Source organism: Castor canadensis, chromosome 4 (assembly GCF_047511655.1).
Source record: "Castor canadensis chromosome 4, mCasCan1.hap1v2, whole genome shotgun sequence".
In the NCBI taxonomy this organism is placed as follows: Eukaryota; Metazoa; Chordata; class Mammalia; order Rodentia; family Castoridae; genus Castor; species Castor canadensis.
The window spans coordinates 177,488,303-177,503,889 of NC_133389.1; positions in this window are offsets into that span (position 1 = coordinate 177,488,303).

Genomic DNA, 15,587 nt, shown 5'->3' on the forward strand with positions numbered 1-15,587 from the left:
CTCCCAAGGAGCTGGGATTACAGGAGTGAGGCACCAGTTCCTAGCAGGAGAGAAGTTTTAACTTCTTCTTCCTCAGAGGGTGCTCAGGTTAGACTTTCTGCTCCTTGGTTTCCTCAGCTATAAAATGGGGTGACAACAGTATCTACCTGTAGGGTCATGAGGAGGATCGTACAAATGCCCAGTGTCCCTTAGCAGGTCAGTTACTTCATAACTGGTTTTCAGATAAAGCTTGTGGGCTCACATCTCAGAGTGTGGTGCAATTTCTGAACAAAAAAGGAAGTGATTTTTAATATTTTTCTTCTGAGCAAGAGGAAATACGTGGTCACTTCCCTGTTTATTCCCTGGAAGAGTCTGTGGAAGGACCAGGAGGCGACAGATGCAGCCCAGACATCATCTTTGTCAGGGACCATCCTTGTCTTCCCTCAGCAGTGGTCTCGCTAATTCCCAGAAAGTTCTCAAGGGTGTTTATGCAAAGACACCATAAACAAGGAAGGGATTTAAGGGCCGCCCTGGACAGGCCTGTATTAGGGCAGAAGGGCTCTCAGTCAGGCCCATGCCCTAGCACTGAGAAAGTATTTCAACTTTCCAGGGCCCTAAAGGACCCCAGGAAGACCTGGTCGCTCCTCCCTGCTCCAGGCCCAGCTCTTTCCCTGAGCAGAAGGGGGCTCTTTGCTCAGGCCAGGCCTCTGCAGCAAGGGAGGACAGTCCAGGGCCAGGACAACGACTGCCTTTTGGACAGGCCGTGTCCCTTTCCTTCTCAGGAAACCTTCACAGAGTTGGTTAGAGGCTGGGCCTAGACCATGTGCAGCCCACCAGCTAGGGGGGCGAAGCTGGGCCTGGGCTTCAGGAATGCTGCTGTCTCCTTGGGAGTCAGAGTCTGAAGTCATTAATGAGCGAAAATGGGTCATTTTCTATGAAACACTAGCCTGGGGAAAGGGGAAGCCAATCCTTCTGTTTTCAGTTAAGAAGAAATATCAAGCAGAGCATGGTGGCTCACACCTGTAATTCCAGCTACTAAGGAGGCAAAGATTAGGAGGATTACAGTTCAAGGTTGGTCCAGGCAAAAACTTATTAAGATCCCATCCCAACCAACAAACTGGGTGTGATGGCACTCAGCTGTGAGCCCAGCTACAACAAGAGACTGGACATAGAAAAATAGTGGTCAGAGGCCAGCGGGGGCAAAAACTCAAGACTCTATTTGAAAAATAACTAAAGCCAAAAGGGCTAGAGGTGTGGCTAAGTGGTAGAGCACCACCTGCTTTGCAAGCTTGAAGTCCTGAGTTCAAACCCCAGTTCTGTCAAAAAAAAAAAAAAGTCAATCATTGTTCTAGATGCTTTATTTTAATTTTGTTTTATCTATCTATTTATTTATTAATTAATTTATTTTGACACAGGGTCTCACCATGTAGCCCAGACTGGCCTGGAACTTGCCATCCTCCTGCGTCTACCCCCCATGTGCTGGGATTCCTCTCGGGCAACACCACTCCTGGCTTTCGTTCCTTGTTTAGAGCTGCTAACTTGTCACTGGCCAAAGTCCTTCTAGAGCCCACCACTTGGCGGGGGAGGGGGGCTGGTTTGGTCAGGATCTAACCTCAGACACAGAGATCACTACCGTGCTACCTCCTCCTGCCTGTCACCCTGTGCACCCAGGGCCCCTCCATTGTGCTGCCACTTTTCCAACCCTATCTCCACCATGACACCCCTACAGAACTCCTCATCCCCCACCTCATTTCTCTAGAAAGCAGGGGTAGCCATCCTTGTCCAGCTGCTGTGAAGACAAACTCAGATTACTTCTATGCACACCTGAGAACATGTGGTGTTTTTTGGGTTTTGGTTTTGATTTTACTTCTGGGATTTTTGAGACAAGTTCTCACAGTGTAGCCCAGGCTGACCTGGAGCTCACAATCCTCCTGTCTCAGCCTCCTAAGCGCTGGGACTACAGGTGTGTACCACCATGCCCAGCTATGTGTGGGATTTTAAATGACATTTTTTTTTTTTTCCTTTCCAGAACTCAGGGCCTCACGATTACTAGGCAGGCACTCTACCATTTGAGTCACTCCACCAGCTCAACAGAGTTTTTAATGAGAAAACACATCACAGAAAAAGAAAAGTGTAAGAATAGTATGAATAATGTTTTGTCCTGAACCACTTGGGAGTGATTTGCTCACCTGAAGCCCAGGGTCCCTGAGTAATTAAATATGCTTTTCCTTCACACGGGGACCCTCTCCTCCATCACACCCACAGCCACCAGCATCCGGACTGCACTGAGACATGGCCCCTTCAAGTACAAGTTCTGTCACTAGTGCCATCCCTTGATGTTTTCTGAGATTACAGGCCAGGCATTTTGTAGAATTTCTTTAATGTGTCCTTGTGATTGAGTCAGTTGCACATTCTTGGCAGGAGTAAGGGGCAGAAAGAGGATGTGTTCTCATTGCCTCCTGCAAAGTTACTGCTCTCCCCAGGGAGATTATTGACGGAGAAGTAATTTAAGATTATGTAAACTTCCATTTATCTTCACATTTCACTCACTAGTTTTAGCATCTATTTATAATTTGATGACTTAAATTACCACACAGTGATTCTACTTTCACCATTCCTTCATTTGTTGACTGTAAGGAAAAACTGTCTTATGATTTATTTATAACTACATGGGCTCAAGATTTCTCCTTCTACTTAACAGATAAGAATTCATTATTGCTATGGTTTGGATATGAAGTATCCCCCAAAAGGCTCGTGTGCTGCAGGCTTGGTCCCCAGCTGGGAGATGCAATCATTGCGAGGTCTTCGGCTCGTGACGGCTCTGACCTAACCAGTGGATTCATCCATTGATGGATTCATCCGTTGACGGTAGCATCGGGAGGTGGTGGGACTTCTGGAAGCAGGGCCTACTAGAGGAAGTGGGTCCCAGGGGCATGATCTTAGGGCCCCTTCCTTCCTCTTTCTCTGCTTCCTGGACCATGAAGTGAGCAGCTGTGCTCCACTACACCCTTTCTGCCATGATGCTTTGCCTCACTGCAGGCCCACGGCAACAGGGCCAAGTGACCACAGACTGAAAGCTTTTCTTCAGTGCTGGGGATCGAACCCAGGGCCTCATGCATGCTCTACCACTTGAGCCATGCTCCCCACCCCCTGTGAGGCAAAAATAAATCTTCCTTCCTTTTAAATTATGTTTCTCGGGTATTTCTCACAGAGGCAAAAAGCCTGACTGACAGAATTGTCATCATTTAAATTGATATTTAAATTAGCCCAGATTTGGCCTGTGCGAACCCCCCAAGTTGGCTCCTGTATTCTTTTGATGAGCCTTCATCATAAATAATTCTACGTTTTCTAGCACAATAAGAGGGAAAGGACATCAGAGGTCGCACAGGGCTGAGGGGAGGTGACTGCTGCAGGATTGTAGTTTCCTCTCAGGTGATGAAAATGTTCTAAAATTAACTGTGATGTTGCCCATTTGGGTGAATATACTAAAACCCACTGAACTGCACGCTCCAAAAGGGGAAATTGTGTAGAATGTGAATTATATCTCAATACAACTGTTAAAATGGATCACTCGGACACAGCAGCTTCCTCACCCCTTGAAGGACAACCTGGGCCCTGTTCCAGGCAGCTTGTCAGGGTCCCCCGGAGGACCGAGCACCAGATGGTCACAGCTACAACTCCATTTTTCTCTCTTCTCTGTGCCTCGTTTCCTCTAACCCTCCCCATGCTTTCTGGATCACATATCAAGTAAATGACTTCCTCCATCCACGCCTCTAGGTCTGCCTCCTCCTTGGGTTTGGAAGTCAAGATTTCCCTTGGAGTGGGTTGAGTCTGAGCCCCATCTGTAGGGAACCAAGTCCAGGAGGACGGTCCCCATTGCCTACCTGTCCAGAAGAAAGGCAGTCAAAGGCAGCCTCAGAGCTGGCTCAGCCATCAGGCGACATGATTTGCACACTCACTAGCACACACACACCCTGTCAGGCCTGGGGACAAGGGCAGGGACTGTTAAACAACCGAGACTTGTCCCTGCCCTTTGCCCTAGACCCCAGAGGGAGGGGACGTGATCATTTTTCCCTGGGTTTATTTTGCCTGTCCCTACAGCAGGACATCTTGTAACCACACAAACCACCAAGACACAGGAAGAGGTTACACAGGGGCGTGGGGCAGAGTGCAACAGACTGTGGGAAGGTCGGCGTCCTCCACTTGATCTTGAAATCTGATGAAGAGTGCAGAGCGAAAGCTTAAAATTAGGGCACCGGGAGCACCCCACTTATCCCCAGAAAAGGGGTACATTCACTTGCCAGGGCTGCCATAGCAGAAGGCCCCAGGCTGGGTGGATTCAACAGCAGGAATGCAATTTCTCATTGTGTTGGAGGCTGGAAGTTCAAGATCAAGGTGTCAGCAGGGTTGGCTTCTCCCGAGGTCCCACTCCTTGGTTTGCATATGGCCACCGTCTCGCTGTGCCCTCACACGTTCTCCACTTGGTGCCTGTGGTTAATCTCTTTGCTGGGTTTAGCTCAGTGGTAAAGCATTTGCCTAGCATGTGCAAGGCCCTAGGTCCCATCCCCAACACCATAACTTCCACTTCTACTAAGGACACCATTCCTATTAGGTTAGGGTACACCCCATTACCTCATTTCTATCTGAGTCTCCTCTTTAAAGACCCTGTCACCAAACCCAGTCACATTTTGAGGTACTGGGGATGAGGAGGTCAACATACGAATGGGCGGACACAATTCAGTCCATCATAAGGGGAAAGGAGCCCTACCCAGTGAGGGCCAGGTCATCTTGTCTGTGAACTTGCTGACTGTCACTCTAAGCATGTGACCTGGCAAAGGGGACAGGAGTCTCCATAATCAGCTTCCCCCACCAGCCTCCAGGCCCAGAGTGGGAAACGGTATCAGAGTTATTCTGGAAGTGATTTTTCTGTTTGTTTGTTTTTGATGGGACCCCCCCCCAAGATAAAATTGTCCCAGAAGAGGCACTGCTAATGATCCATGGTGTCTTGCCACTTGATACCTTGAGTGACAGTGAATGGGCAACTTTTGCAGTAGGGGTAAAAATGAGGTACAGAGCACAAACCTCCTGCTCACCTCCACTTGGAATCTCGGACTCAGACTGGACTCTGAGTGATTGGCCACCCACAGCGTGAGGCCGTGCGCTCCTGAAATGTCACAGGACACCACGAGGGGGCAGCAGAGAGCTGGGCCAGGCTGGAGGGCACCACTTGGATCAGCTTCTGCCACTCCAACCCTGCCGCCTACTGGTTTCAGAAGATGGTGCCATCTATCCAAAGAAGATTTCTTTGCAAATAAAACTTGAGTGTTTCACCAACTCTTTCCAGTATGATATTCAAGAAAGTTTAGTTTTTGCATGTTTCACACATGCCATCATTTACAGCATGCTTTGAATTTCTTTGTAGCCAGTTTATGGCCAGTTTCAAGGGCTGACCTAATAAAGTTCGAATCTTATTCTTATGGGCCATCAATGTGAAACTTTTCACCTGATACTCATCTTGCTGATGTCTTTAGGAAGATAAGAGGGGGACTGGGCACGGTGGCACACATCTGTGATCCCAGCTACTTGGGATCATAGCTTGGATTCCAGCTACATAGGTCACATGTAGAAAGATCACAGTCTGAGATCTGACCTGGGCAAAAACACAAGACCCTATCCAAAAAATAACTAAAGGAAAAAAGAGCTAGGGGTGTGGTTCAAGTGGTAGAGTGCCTATCTAGCAAGCTTGAACACTGAGTTCAAACCCCAGGAGCCCTCCCCACTCCCAGAAAAGCAAAAAAGAACAACAATAAGAAGAGGGGCTGGGGTTGGAGATCAGTGGCACAGGGCTTGCCTAATGTGTGACGTGAGGCCCTGGGTTCCATCCTCAGCAGTGAGCAGAAGGAGGAGGAGGAGCATTTTGGATTCTTGGAATAGCAATGGCCCACCTGTATTACTGTTTTTTAAAGCAGTGCCGGGAGTGGAACCCAGGGCCATGTACATACTGGGCAAGCACTCTGGACCTGAGCCACAGCCAGCCCTGTCATAATGACTGTATCTAGGTTGAGCTTAGACAGATTCTTCTGCTGGTTTTACATAGTTTACCAGGTGGCTGGGCTGGAGCTGGTTGGTCTGGGTTCCAGGTATCCTCAATCACATGGGAAAGACTGACCACCATCTTCTCATCCTCAGCAGCCCAGATCTCTCCACTGGGCAGCTGGGCTCCCAATGGAGCAAGAAGCCAAGCTTCGAAGTACAAAAGCTTTTTGCACCTGTGTCATGGTTCCTCCTGTGCCCTTGACGCAAAGAAGTCACATGACCAAGTCCTGATTCAGGGACTCTATCTTTTACATGAGAAGATGCAAAATATTAAAATACTTAATAATAATTTAAAAAGAAGTGCCTGCCACATCCTCTCTCCTCTCCTGTCACAGCCAGGGACATCTTTATTCAGTGAGGGATAGATGGCAGGCACCTGCCAATGAACAGTGCACCCCCTCTGCATGTCCCTGGATCAAGTTCAGGGAAGTTAAGTGTGCATGTCCGAGATGTGTCTGGGGAGCATCAGTCCCAGGAACCAAGGTGTGGTGGGTAGAATTGTAAATCCCCTCCCCTAAAATTCATGCAATTCATGCTGCGTCCTGACCTTCAATGTGACGGTTTAGAGTTAGGGCCTTTAAGGAGGTAAGTAAGGTTAAATCCAATAGGACCAGTGTCCTTACAAGAAGAGACAGCTAGAGCGGACACACAGAGCAAAGGCCATATGAAGACACAGTGAAAAGGTGACCACCAGCAAAGCAGGAAGGGAGGCCTCAGCAGACCCAACTCTCCCAGGCTCCAGAACTGGGAGAAACCAATTCTTATTGCTTGAGCTGCCCCAGCTATGGTGTTCTGTTATGGGTAACCACACGTGGGAAAGGTTTTTGCTCAACATTAACCTTCCCATCTTGGATTTATAAAGCCCTTAGCCTATCAGAACCTTTGAGAAGGTCCTCAGCAAAGGAAGCTGTAGTTGAACACAAATTTCCTGGATTTATTTGAGCATAAGATCCTTTCAACACCTATGATCACCACAAGAAGCTATATTAGTTTCATTTATGTATATATGTGTGTATGTATATATTATTATTACCAGTATCATTATTATTATTTATTCATTCAGTATTCATTTGAGGCAGGACCTTGGCCTGGAACTCATGATCCTCCTGCCCCCAGTCTCCAAGTGTTGGGATTACAGGTGTGTACCACCATACCCAGCTTTGATGGCCTTATTCCCTCATAGTTCTGGAGACCAGAAGTTCAGACTTGGCAGGTAGTTCCTTCCACAGGCTTTCAGAAAATCTGCTTCTGGCCTGACTGCAGCTTCTGTAGTTGCTGGCAGCCTGTGTTGCAAGTTCCTTGGTTTACAGAGACACTGCACGGTCTCAGGCCCCTGTCTCTGCTCTGGCCTCCACAGGGCTTTCCCCTCCATATCTCTTTCTCAGTCTTCTTCCCCTTTCTCACATAAGAGCTGCAGTCTTTGTCCCCCACCTCGAATACAAGATAATCTCATCTCAAGATCCTTATTTACATCTGCAAAGACCTTTATTGCAAATAAGATCACATTCACAGGTTCCAAGTGCACGTGTCTTTTGAAAGGAACAATTCAATCCAGTACAGAAGCCAAAGGACAACCAAAGTGGCTGACAGAGTGTGGACAAAGCTGGGGGTGAGTGGGATTCCTTCCTCCGCCCATGGCTGGCATCTGCAAGCTGAGAGTTTGTCCCTCCCAGGGTACATGCTGTGAAGAACACTCTCTTCTCTTGACCTTACTGGCTTCTCAATGTGCCTTTCCTAAACTCCTCACTGCCACCCCCACAAACATCTCCAGGACCTTCACTCTGTTCACGCAAAACAGGGCTGCATGCTGGGCACAGTTGTTCATGCCTATAATTCCCACACTCAAGAGGCTAAGGCCTAAAGATCAAGGTCAACCTGAGCTACACAGGCCAACCTGTCTGGACTTCTGGGCCCTGCTCTTCCCAGTCTGTCCTGGAAGCCAGGGCCTGGCTTTCTGGGGAGTACTGCTCATCTGTAGCTCAGAAGCAGGTTCTTACAAAACCATATTGCTTCAGGCTTTCTCCCAAAGGCTCCCCAGACCTCCACACCTCTCTCCAGCTCAGAGCCCTCCACAGCTCCCATGGCCTCCGGGAGTGACCCCTGCTCCTGCTTCCAGAGTGAGTTTTCAGGAGTTGGCCAGGTGCTGCCCCAGCTTCCCACGGGGCCACCTCCCTATCGTGGTTCTGCTCCACCTGGTCTGCACCCTTGCCCACCCTCCTCTGCTTCTGTCCACAGCCCCATTTGCACAGCCTCCCAGTAGGTGGATTCAGAGTCTGCAGGTCCCTGGGATGCATATAACCAGGGACAGTTCAGTCTCTAGAGGTGCAACTCCAGGAGCCTGGAGAAGGGCTTGCTTCCAGGGCAGGGCCGTAGTACCCATGGCTTCTCCACAACAATCCTTCCTGACCCCTAGAGGCTGCAACCCGCAGGTTTAGGGCTCAGGCTCAGTGACAAACTCCTTACAGCAATCGCCCTGAGCGAGCTGCACCCAGATGGAAGAGCTCTTCCTTCACTCCCTTCCAGGAGAGGGTCCAGGGGCCCTGGTGGGAGCGAGAGCAGGAGCAGGGAGGCTAAAGACAGTCCCCAGGGGCCAGGCCTGGAGGCGAGGCCCTTGGAATGCCTCGTGGAGGCAAGCTGGCTCCCTGGTGAGCACGGGCAGCTGCAGCTGGAGGGGTGGACCTGGCTGGTACTCCAGCCTCTGCCCTCCCCCTGATGAGTGACAAACAGATCTTTTGGGGCTGGGAGAGACGTGGGGACCCTGAGGGCAAGCCTAGCACCCCTACCTCACCCCATGGCCAGGTACAGGCCCCAGGGCCTGTAGGTCTTTTTTGTTTTGTTTTTTGAGGCAGAGTCTCTCTATGTAACTAAGGATCCTCCTGCCTCAGCCTTCTGAGTGCTGGGATTTGCAGGCATGGGCCACCACACCTGGCGAAGTCTTTCTGGTCAGATCCTGTGACCCTGCACACCTCTGCCAATGTGCTCTTGACTCACTGGACTGCGCTGTGACCATGGGGTGGTGACTTGCCTCTCACGCTGAATGGCTTTTTTTTTTTTTTTTCAAGCAGGCACCTATCTTTAGTCTCCTCGGGATTCTATCCGAGGGCCTCAGCTGCTACTTAAGAACAACCATGAGTGTGAGGGAGGATGGAGAGAGGATGGAGAGAGGGACATCGTGTAAAATCAAGTTCGTCCAGGCTGTTGTGCACCTGGGCCCCCGTTGGCCATTGACAGCCACTGCCTGGCCTCTGTGGAGCCTGGGACGAGGTACATTCCTAAACTTCTAGGCAGCTCCACAACAGTGGCTCACAGCTGCTGACAGCCCAATCCCGGGAGGAGGGGGGACCCTGGGGATGAGGGTGGGACTAGAAAAGTCACCTCAAGGCTGGGACAGTCGGGGGAGTGAGTGTGGTATGGGGAGGGCTGAAGCACCCCTTTGTGTGAGAGCCAGGATGGGAGGGGTGGTCTCTCTCAGTTCAGTGTCCCACTCTGTGGGAGTTTGGGTGGCCCTAGGAATCTTATTTGCATTAGGAGCCCGGACTTCTGGGAGGTTAAAGGAATTGATTGTAACTTGCAAATATGCTTTAATATTTAAGTATTATTTCTGCATTGTTGAAAGGGCAGATGAATTGTGTAAGATTAAAAATGAACAAAAGCTCAAAAGGCTTCAGCCACACTTCTAGGACTGGAATTTCTTTTCTGGTTTTTATGGTTAGAAAGCACTTCTCTTTCCCCAAATCCAGGGTTTCCCAGCACCACTGTGTGACACACCCTCCACTGTCCCTCTCTCTATGTCCCCAGGCACCGTCTCTGCTTTCTCCAAGAAAGCTCTGCTAGAAGGTACTCCCCGTAGGTCCTGGAGTCTTCTGGATGGGGCACTCACACAAAAACATCAGCAAACTAGACTGCTGCTTGATGTCGTGCCCCCAGCGAGGACGTTACCTTGGAGACCTCAAGCAAACAACTCGGACATTCCCTGGCGCTATCCCTGCCCTCCGGTTCCAGAGGCTGCACCCCCAGAAGGCCTGACCTTTCCCTACCTCCATGTGCAACCCAGGCCTGCTACTCAGCTCTACCTCCTGCATTTCAGGGTCCTTTCCCCCTGCAGACTGAGCCCCTTCCCTCCTTCCCAGCCCCTCCTGACAGAGGCCCAGTGGCCCTCCTTAGAAGGCCAGGTGACAACAGGTTTGGTAATTTGAGAATGCCTTTGGGGTCAGCCCCCACCCATGGGGCTCATTAACCTGCTTCTTCCAAACAAATCCAGTGTGTGTGCTCTAAATGGAATTCCCAGACCATCTGCACTTGCAGCCTTCCTTCCTCCCTCTCCTTGCTTTCTTGAACATCCAAGAAGTAGGAGAATGGGGAAGACTAGAACCAGCAATCCCCCCTCAGATCCCTGATATCCAGAGAGGTGGCCCTGGATACCCTAAGGGGCAGCCAGGCCTATGACCCAGGTTCCTGGGGCCCTTCCCCTGTCCCTCAAGGTGATCTCAGCAGCAGGCCAAGCCAGGGCCTTGTGCATTGCCCTCCACAAGGTGGATGTGGTCATCACAGACATGAAGGTGGGACAGGAGAGCCTCAGAAACTCCAGGTCCGAGAATCCCTGTGGCCACCCTGAGGTGAAAGCTGCCAGAGAAGGGACCAGAATAAATTATGCCCTTTACACAAGGGTAGAAAGAGGAGGCCACAGCAAGGATACTAGGAGAGCGGACCCCAACTGTGATTACACAGGATTGGGCAAGTGAAATCTCAGCTGCCATATTGGTTTGCTATTCTGACAGGGCCTCAGTTTCCTTGTATGTAAAATGGGGGTCATAACCTCCCACTTCCAGAGGGCCGGAAGGAGCACTAAGCAGGATAGTGTCAGGCAGTGCATCAGTGAAAACTTGATGACCGGTTACCACTCTCAGGGGCCTGGGTAGCTTCCTGAAGGTACTGTAGTGAAGGACCACAAGCCAAGTGCCTCACGAAAACAGAAATTCATTCCCCCTCAATTCTGGAGGCCAGAAGTCTAAACCCAAGGTGCAGGCAGGACTGAGCTCCCCCTCAAGGCTCCAAGGTAGGATCTGTCCTGGCCTCTTCTGGCAGCTGGGGCTTCCAGGAGTTTCTTGGCTTGTGGCTGCATCACTCCAGTCTCTGCTCTGCCTTCCCAGGCCTCTTCCCTGTGTGTGTCTCCCTTCTTTTCTCACTAAGACACTAGGCAGTGGACTTGGGGGCCTTGCCTAATCAGGAGGCACTCCTCATCTTCAAATCTGGAACTCAATTACATCTGCAGAGACCCCTTTTCAAATAAGGTCTGGGGATTACAAAGAGGATACAGCTTTTAGGGGCACAATTCAGACCACTGTGGATAACTAATGATGAACCAGTTCACCAGTCTCTGATCACTCCTGGGGACTCCAGGAAATGGCAGCTTTTACTGTTTTGGGCAATGTGCCTTTTGACATTCAGTCTGAGGTGAGCTCAGCTCATCAGAGTGGCAGCAGTGCTAGGAGGACTTAAGGGTAGGGAGTGATTTATGGATGGGTATGGATGGGTGTGGATGGAGGGCTTGGGTTGGAGGCGGAACCATCAGTTAGTGGATCTTCTCTGTTTCCTGCCCCAAGTTGAGTTGGCCACTCTGCTACCACTTGCAGGCCTGCTTGGGTAGGCAGTTCCCACGCTAAGGTGCTCATTTGACACAGGCCTGACCATCACAATGTACTTCCCAGGCTGCAGAGTCTGCTTCTGAGCAGACCAGGAACCAAGATCAGTCCTGAGATTTGGCCCAGCTACTAAGGACAAGGTCTCTGCAGCAGCCTGAAGCCACTGGATGAGGTTTGGAGCTATGAGCAGCCTTGGTACAGATGCTTCCTGTAAACTCAGCCATCACTGGGAAAGCTGAGCTGACAGAGACAGAATCCCAACAGCATCACTGAGCCCCTGCTGCCTAGGACCTCTCCTCTGCACTTCACATGTCAAGAAATTCTGAACCTCGCCAGACACCAGTGGCTCATGCCTGTAATCCTAGCTACTCAGAAGGATCGTGGTTCGAAGCCAGCCTGGGGAAATAGATCGAGAGACCCTATCTCGAAATAAAATCCTTCACAAAAAAAAAAAAAAGGGTTGGTGAGTGGCTCAAGGTGAAGGCCCTCCGTTCAAGCCCCAGTACTGAAAAAAAAGTTAAATTCTGAACCTTTATGATTTTGTGGAAGTTAGTTCGATCTGGGTTTCTATTACTTCAGCTGAAAGAGTATTGCAAATACACATAGTGTGCATACAATATTGCACCCTGCTTTTTCTCCCCCTACAAATTCCTGATTTAATAAGGGCTTGTTTATTTTGGGAAAAGAAGTCCCAAACATGGGGCTGTTTACAAAACTAACTCACAGTATCAACTTTAGAAAACAAATATTAAGACTGGTGCACGACGAATTGTTTCTTTTCTTTTTTTTTTTTTTTTTTTTACTAATTGTTTCTTGAAAGGATACATTTGACATGCCAACCTTCATTCACAAAAGTGCATTGTTACATTTGCACTGACAGCTCCACCAGTCCTCTGATGTGGGGTAAAGCCAGAATCACTAAATCAACACAGCTCTCTAGTGTTCTCAGGAAGCAACTGCTGAAATCATGTGAGTGGAAATAGCTGTGCTCCCTGCAGGACAAGACTATTTTGGAAACAGCTGACAAAAACCATACATCATTTTTATTGTAAAGTCATAAAAAAGTATCAAAGGGGGGTGTGGGGGGGCTCACGCCTGGGAGGTTGAGATCAAAAGGATTGCAGGTTAAGGCCAGCCTGGGGAAATACTTTCTAGAGCCAGACAGACCAGCGCTTGGCACCATAGGTTATTTAGGCAGACACAAAGTGGTCATCTGGCAGGGACCTCCCAATTGGCAGCATTGAGACAAGATTAAGTTCAGTTACACAGAATAGAAAACCTTAAATAACAGAAGCTTGAGTGCACATGGAATTGTCTTCTCTCACAAAGGAATTCTGGAGAAAAGTGATGGTCTGGTCTGGTGGCCGGTATGACATCTCCAACCATGGGACCTTCTAACCAGGTTCCTTCTAACTTTGTGCTCCATCCACAAGATTACCTCATGAGCCAGGAGCCTGTAGCTCACGCCTGTAATCCTAACTAGGAAGGAGGCAGAGATCAGGACAATTGAGGTTTAAAGCCAACCCTGGGGAAATAGTTTGTGAAACCCTATCTTGAAAAAACTCAACCCAGGGGGTGGGGGCAGGGGGGAGAAATGAACCAAGCCTTGTATGCACATATGAATAATAAAAGAAAAATAAAAAAAAAAAAGAAAAAACTCAACCCAAAAAAGGGCTGGCTCAAGTGGTAGAGTACATGCCTACGACACGTGAGGCCTACTGACAAAAAAAATTTCTTTTTATCTCATGGACTGAGATGGCTACGGGCACTCCAGCCTTCACATTCCAGTTAGTAGGAGGCTTAAAGAGGAGATGAACCAAAAGTAATTCAGCTCTTTAAAGGATCTTTTCCAAAGTTCCATTCAGTGCTTTCTGCCCACTCATCATTGATGGTCTCATGTTCCTACTCATTTTTGATGGAGGCTGAGAACTGTATTCTTTTTCTTTTTTCTTTCTTTTTTTTCCTTCGGTGCTGAGGCTTGAATTCAGAGCTTTGCGCTTGTTAAGCAGGCACTCTACCACTTGAGTCATATCCCCAGCCCTTTATGCTTTGGTTATTTTTGAGATAGAGTCTTGCTTTCTTCCCCGGGCTGGCTTGGACCACAATTCTTCTATTTAGAAGAATCCCAAGTATACCACTGGGATGACAAGCATGTGCCACCGTGCCCAGCTCTTTATTGGTTGAGATGGAGTCTTGAGAACTTTTTGCCTAGGCTTGCCTCAAACCTTGAGCCTCCCCATCTCTCCCTCCTGAGTAGCTTGGATTACAGGCGTGAGCCAATGTGCCTGAATGAGAACTATATTCTTTTAGATGAGCATGTAGCCACTCTGGATAAAACTGAGGCTCTGACAGGAAGGAAGGACTGGTGGGATGAACAGTTAGCAACCTCCTCCCTGACTCCTGCACAGAGGCAGATTGTACAAGGTGGTCCCTCCATTCCAACAGAGTTAGGTTCGCCCTGTGATCCCTGAAGTGGCAGAAGGGTGTCCATGGAGCAAGTAATGGAGAGAGTAAGTACTTACAAACATGGTGCCTGGGGAGGCAAGCCCACCTCAGAGGATCAGGACTGAAAGGCTGACTGAGGTGGAGTCAGTCACAGATATGTGAAGGGGGAAGAAATGCAGAGGCCTCTTGTTGAAAGAGTTGGAAGAGGGAGAAAGCCAGGGACGAGGGCAGTGTGGGAAGTGTTTCAGGGAGGCACTGTGACAGGGCTGCTGATGGTGTGACCCAGGGCTGGCACCAGCCAGTACCTACAAGTATGGTGGCATACTTATCAAGTATGGTGTCACTTATCATGGCAGGCCTCTGCTCCCATTGGCCGGATCCCTACCATGGCACTTTTTTTGAGGGGGGAGAAGGGTACTGGGATTTGAACTCTGGGCCTCACACTTGCCAGGCAGATGTTCTACCACTTGAGCCACTCTGCCAGGCCTGTTTTGTGTTGGATGTTTTTGAAATAGGGTCTTGGGAATGATTTGCCTGGGCTGGTTTGAACCACAGCCATCCTCTTGAGTTCTGCCTCCTGAGTAGCTAGGATTACAGGCTTGAGCCACCAGTGCCTAGCCACCATCTGCACTTTTAACATTTCTGCTGGGAATGAGAGTTCTGGAGAGCTTGAGGGCTGAAGCCACACAGGGATCAAATTCCAGAGTCAGCATGCATTCATATAACCTTGAATGAGTCACTTCTTTCCTCTGAGGCTGTTTTCCCAGGAGTGAAACGGGTATAAGAATGGATTGGTGTCTACCTAGAGACATGGGCTCACTGGCAAGGTCAGATGTTCAGCTTCTTCTGTTGCTCCCAAGGGGGAGTCACTAACCATTGGCTGATAAGCATGAGAGAGGCAGACATCATGGAATGGAAACTTCAACTCCAACCATCAATGCTGGGGCTCGAACCCAGGTCTAGTGCATGCTAGGTAAGCCCCCTAGCACTGAGCGTGAGAGGGTTTACCTGGACCCATGCTTTTCTCGGGCTCACTCGGTGTCTGCAGGTCTTTTGAAGTTCTCTGTCCTCCCAGCCCAGGTAAGCAGGGACAAGATGGAGATTGTCCTGTGTCATAAGGGCTCATTCCACAGGCAAGGATGGTGAGTGCCAGGAGCTGCTCAGACTCTGGCCTTTGCTTATTCCTACCCAGTGCTGCTGTCTCTTGTGTGGACAGAGAGCTGCTGGGAGGGATTCCTTATAAACACCTGTTCTAATTAAATATCTGCATATTCTTCCCATTCCCCAAAGTCACAACATTACAACTCTTCTTGACCCATGGCTGCACCTGCACCTGCATACACATCTCCATTCTTTGCCAAAATACTTGTCTTTCTTTCCTATGTAGCTGCAAACTTGGCTACAAATCATCCCAGAGACTCAGCC